This window comes from Arachis hypogaea, chromosome 15 (genome assembly GCF_003086295.3).
Source record: "Arachis hypogaea cultivar Tifrunner chromosome 15, arahy.Tifrunner.gnm2.J5K5, whole genome shotgun sequence".
NCBI lineage: Eukaryota > Viridiplantae > Streptophyta > Magnoliopsida > Fabales > Fabaceae > Arachis > Arachis hypogaea.
In genome coordinates, this window is record NC_092050.1 from 89,324,139 (window position 1) to 89,330,431 (window position 6,293).

Here is a 6,293-nt window from a genome sequence, read left to right on the forward strand (position 1 = left end):
ATGTACGTATAGAATTCATTTATTTGCTACCTAAGAAATATAAGCTTCACTGTCAAGTTCTTCTTAGTACACTTCAGAAAAACAGCAAGCAGTAACCAATTTAGAAAAATCATATAAAATCCATCTTTGCTTGGATTCTCCTAAATTTTGGTGTGGTTGAACTAGACTTACCCATCTTTCACCCAGTTCAAGTTCCAGAACATTTTCACTTCTCTAGAAAAAGTTATGCCCCTCGAAATATGGTTTTGTTTTAAGAAAAGGGAGCTGTCACAGCACTGAACAGACCTGCTTCCAGAAGGCACAACTTTCTCTACAAAATTCGAATTGTCCTAAACTTTGGACATAAAATACTAGACATCCTAATATTTCACCTCTTTTTGGTTTCACCTCCAAAGAGTTTCAGAGTATTGAGATATGTGGTTTTGAAGTTGCTGTTCCAGAATTCAGACAGCATTCTTTCTGCAGAAAATGACCATTTTCTAAAAATCATATCTCCAAACCCACACGTTGGAAAATTCTGAAATTTTAGGAGAACAATCCAGACATCTAAAGGTTTCATAGAAAAATAATTTTACTCATTTTGAATGGCTAGATTTCTGCCAGTTTTGTTCACAAAGTGCTGCCTGAAACTGCATAATTCTGCAACATGTAACCTTGGGTTTTGAGAGGTCAAAAATTGATTCCTAGCTTTTCACTCACTCTAACCTTGCATTCTAACTTTATTTTACCTATTGTGACTTGTTAGAAAGATTAAATGAGCCCCATGTGTTCATTAAGATCATCAACCAGCTCAAGGTTTTCAAAACTGAAATAACTTGTACTATATATATATATATACACATAATGGATCCTCATTCATTTTTCAACAAATAAAATTTCAGCAATCAATTTAACTCTCACCAAGTAAGGAGGATCTGCCACTACTATTTTGAAGGAATGCGCACATAATGTGAATATATAGGCAATGTAATTGAATAACAATTTCATATATCAGCATGAATGAAATTCAAATTAATGGATATATCATATATATTTTAACACCATTAGTGGCATTCAATTGGTTTGGTAATGATCATCACAATAACAAACTGATAGCACCAAACTAATAAATAATAATAATCACTAAAGTGTTAATCAGGGGTGCAGCAACATGAGACCTAAGATATATTAGAAAGATTAGATAATATTTGAATCCCATTTTGGTGTAGACAGCCAATAAAGAGAAATGTCTGAAGTGAAAATGTCTGAACTGAAAAAAAAAACTGAAGGGGGAAAAAAGAGTTGGATGTAAAGAAGAAAATGGGATTAAAAAAACATTTATACACAAATAAATTAAGAGCTCTGTGTTTAGAAGCAGAAGTAAAGCTTTAGCGGCCATAGGAGAAAACACAAATAAAACATTTCTAGATCCTGCACTTATCCAATTCTGTGTTGTAAAGTATATTCAATCACCTGTTAGAAGCAGAAACAAACCTACATGTAGTAAATAAATTGTTGTCAGTTTACTTGTACATACTAGAGAGTAGAGACAGCCACAAGTAAGCCTAGACACTTTATTAGCATTTGAAGGCCAATGGAATATCAGAACTAGGCTCAAATAAGAAAGGCATATTTTCATTTTTCAATAGAAGATCCTTTTTATTTAATGGCACAACCAGTGAAAAAGAAATACTGAAATGGTTACGTTATTCTGCCACAGGATGTTTGACAAGGAGGAGGAACATTTTCAATCGTAATGTTTAAGAGATATTTCCATGATTACTTAGGTTCCTAACATTGCCATCAAGACAACTTTACAACTCATAAATGATAATTACATTTCTCAGAACTTTTTTATTATATATGTCTTTTTTGAAAGAAAATGTATTCATAAGTCTATCGACAAGATCTATGTATTTCTCAAGTCCACAAATGTTCTGCAGCAACATGTTTTACATGGATACAGTGAAAGCAAACAAGAATAATATATTAAAAACGACAGATGTAACATACCCAAGTGCAACAGCACTATCCTTTTGGCTATTTTGTAAGACTTCAAAGAGCTCCTCCAGAGGTGCCCTATAGTCATTTAGTCCTTTATTAAAGAGATACACCAGGGCGCTATACAGGCCATGCTCCCGACATAATGTCACCACCTCAACAATGTATCAAATATAAGCACTCAACAGTTAGACAGTTAGGCCAATAGAAGAAATAAAGGGCAAGGGAAGAGGTTTTAGAAGAGCTAATAACAACCTGATTAAAATCCAATGATGAAATATCCATGTGAAGTACACATTGCTCAACCCGCTGTAACCACCCTTTAGCACTATAATGCTCTACCAGTTCTTGTATAATCTTGAGAAGAGGGATAGAAATACAAAGAAGAAAGGTATTAGAAGAATTAAGAATGAAAATTCAAAAGCCAAAACTTACTGTCATTGCAGTAGAGGCTGGCTTTAGAAGTTGTGCAGCTTTAGCAAAACTGCTTTGCACAGAAAGTTGCCTAGATAACCAATCAAAAAGGTCTTTACGCCCTTCCGCACCAAGTTTAGAATCCATCAAGGCAATTGTAATATAAGGAACCTACAATAGTAGCATACTCAGAGGATAGACACAAGACAGAAGAATCACTTAACAAAAGATTGAAACAGACCATTTTATCAAGATGAACAGCAGCAAGCCACAAATCCAAAGTATTGAGTGCACATTCTCTCATGTGCTTCTTGTTGTCACCAAGGGATTTCAATATATCAGCCAGAATACCCTGAAACAAACAATAAAGCATAACTTGAGATGACAACACAAGATTATTAACAAGATAGAAAATACAAAAGCAGAAAACGATCCAACAAGAAATAATCAGAACAAATAATCAGAACCAACAAGAAATAATCATAACTGAAAATCCTAAAAACAATCAAAATAGAAACAAATCCTCTAAAAAAAATCAGAACAAATAAATAAAAAATCATAACAAAAAATTAAATAATTTAAAGCTTAGCAAAATGAGAAAAAAATCAAATAATTAGAAGTTTAGACAAATAAAGAAAATAGAAAATCAAGTTAAAACCCTAAACCAGGAATCGAATCTTTACCGCCACCGCCAGAGATGCATCCGGCGCCGAGCTCGACAGAGATGCCACCGATCGTTTCCTTCCAGATCCTGCCGCCGATTCATGGATAAACACCATAGACGTCGGCACTAGCAGAATGAAGGTTGGCGCTGACGGGTTGCTGCTGACGAGCGGCGCTGACGAGTTGCGCTGACGAGTGGTGCTGACGGTTGGCGCGACACGTGTGAGAGAGGGAGACGGTGGCGTGGGGCATGAGCGAGGAGGGAGGGATGGACGTAGGTGCTACGACGGGTTGGAGGGAGGGGTTGTGACGGGTTGAGAGAGGGAGACAGCGGCGTTGTTGGAAGAGGGAGTTATGGCTGTGTTACGGTTGCAGAGATGAGAAGGGTGAGTGATGGCGAGCTAGGGTTAAATGATTTTCGAAACAAAGTGTAGTGTATGTTGTTAATGTTATTACTTTTAGTCTAGGTTTATATGTTAACACTTAGAAAAAAAAAAGTGAAGTGTGAAAAAAATGGGTGGAAACTAAATTTTGGAAGGAGGGAATTCTATGGGTATGGTTTTTGAGGGTGTCTAAATAAACATAGGATATGGGCACGCTTTAAAAAGGTGATAATTGGAAGACTATTTAGTCACATTTTGCAAGCGTACCGGTTTCCCTCTATGGCCGTGCTTTTTAAGTGTGACAAAAAAAAGCGTGGTCAAATCACAAATTATTGGCCACTCTCATAAAAGCGTGCCGATTTCCCTCTATAGCCACACTTTTTAAGCATAACAAAAAAAGCGTGGCCAAATCACATTTCAGTGGCCACCCTCGCAAAAGCGTGGCCATTGACCACTTTTAAGAACGCTTTAAAAGCGTGGCAAAAAAAAAGTGTGCCAACAGGCCTTTTTTCTTGTAGTGTTGGTTCTAACAGTTGGTGTGCCACACCCAGCACTCAAGTGGCATGCCATAGTGAGATTCTTGGACTGGCGTGCCATGCCTTCGATACCAAGTGGCACGCCTAAGTGAGATTGAGAGCCTGGCGTGCCACGCCTTCGACCTCAAGTGGCATGCCCAGAATTCATTGGCCTTCAGCTCCTTCTATGGGATTTAGTACCAGCATACCACACCATACTGCTCAAGTGGCACACCCATACAATTGTGGACTTCTCAAGCTTGGCGTGCCACACCTGGTTCCTCAAGTGGTACGCCTAAGTGACTTTTTGGAGCTGGCGTGCCACGCCTTCGATACCAAGTGGCACGCCATGGTGATGATTCCTCCTGGAGTGATGAGCTGGCGTGCCATGCCCCTTGGCTCAAGTGGCACGCCTATAGTAGGTGATGCGTTAGGCGTGCCACGCCCAACCTGGCATGCCACGCCCAACCTGGCATGCCACGCCCCTTTAGTGTCCTCCATTGTTGCTCTCTGGAACTTTGTAATAGCGTGCCATGCCCAGTCCCTGGCGTGCCACGCCCATGTGAATGCTTGAGACTCCCCTCTGGATTTCAGTACTGGCATGCCACGCCGGTGCATTTTTTGTGACGTTTGCTCCAAGTGGCACGCCAGTTTCACACGCCCAGCTTCTTTGTTGCTTTCTTCCCATTTTTGAGGTCTTTTTCACCTGATATTCAGCACAACTCATCTCAAAGCAATGTACCATAATATTCATCAAATAATGCATGAATTGCAATGATCAAATGAGATTTATGCTCTTTTATGATCCTCTTTATGCAAAAAAGAAGGGTAGATGATGCAAGTCATCACAACACCAAACTTAAGTTTTGCTTGTCCCAAGCAAATCAATGTGAGTATGCCTTTTATAAATTGAGACCTTGGCCTTGACTGAATGCAACATGACTAAGGGTAGGACTAAGTGTTAAACACATGTATGAATGTTTTAATGTCATAAAGAACTCTTAGATCTTTGAGGGTTCTATCAAGAATAAGCTTCAGGGGTCCTTTCTATTGATTGTCACCTTTAAGTAGTAAGAGTTGTTTCTCTTTCTTTTTGGTTGTGCTTTCTTGACCACGACTCTAAGTGTTCTGTCTCAAGACAACCCTTTAGTAAAGCTTTCAATTAGCACTCCCAAACTAGTTAGTTTTAGGGTACTAGGTGTTGAAGCATCCTTAAGAATTTACTTACCCAGGTCTCTTCTTAAAACATCTTCACCACAAGCTTTCAGCCCATAACACACAGATTAGAGGCTATAAAGTGGGGGAATACATCCATTCATAGGGGAGCTCGCCAATTTTCACTTTCCATGATTTAGATTTAGTTTGAGAGAGGTTCTCTCCTCTCTCTCTTAGGATTAGGATTAGGATTTAGGACTTCTCTTAGTTTGTAAGAGTGACTCTCGATCCAGGTTTAATATTTACTTCAATGCTTTTATTCGTACCTATAATTGTTGCCAACTTGACTTATGAAACCTTTCCATGTTATGATTTGAATTAATGATTATTTGAGGTATTTCAGTTATTGATTGCTTTCTCCTTAATTTGTGTTACCATTGCTTTCTATCTAAGGATATTTTTATTCCAACAATTTTACTTTTTTCCCTTTTGGTCTTGGTTAAGAAATCAGTAACTCAACATTATTAAACTCAGCATAATTGATAATCGTTATCTTGCTAATTGAACTGAACTTCAATAATCCCAACTTTTTCTTAGGAAATAAATAGGATTCGAAGGTCAAACTAATTAGTCCCTTGACTTTCCTTTACTTTAGTAAAGGTTAACTAAGTGGAATTTAGATTCAACTTTCATTATTGTTGAGAGAGATAACTAAGTTGGACTTCCAATTTCTCTTATCTTGCCAGAGGTTTACTTTAGAGTATTTATTTACTTTAAGTGCCATCTACTTCACTTGTCATTTAAATCACTTACCTCTCACCTTCTAAACTCCGATTACAACCTTTATAGCCAATAATAAGAACATACTTCCTTGCAGTTCCTTGAGAAGACGACCCGAGGTTTAAATACTCGGTTATCAATTTTAAGGGGTTTGTTACTTGTGACAACCACAACTTTTGTAAGAAAGGTTGATTGCTTGGTTTAGTAACTATACTTACAACGAGAGTTTCTATAACCTCTAAACCATCAATCCTCAGTTCTTCAAAATGGCGCCGTTGCCGGGGAACTGCTAACGTGTGCCTTATTATTGGTTATTGTAAATATTTTTCTTTTGCTTGTTTCTCTATTTTTGTTCTTCCTTTTCATCTTTATTTGCTACCATGAACTCTCACCCCTCTCGCTT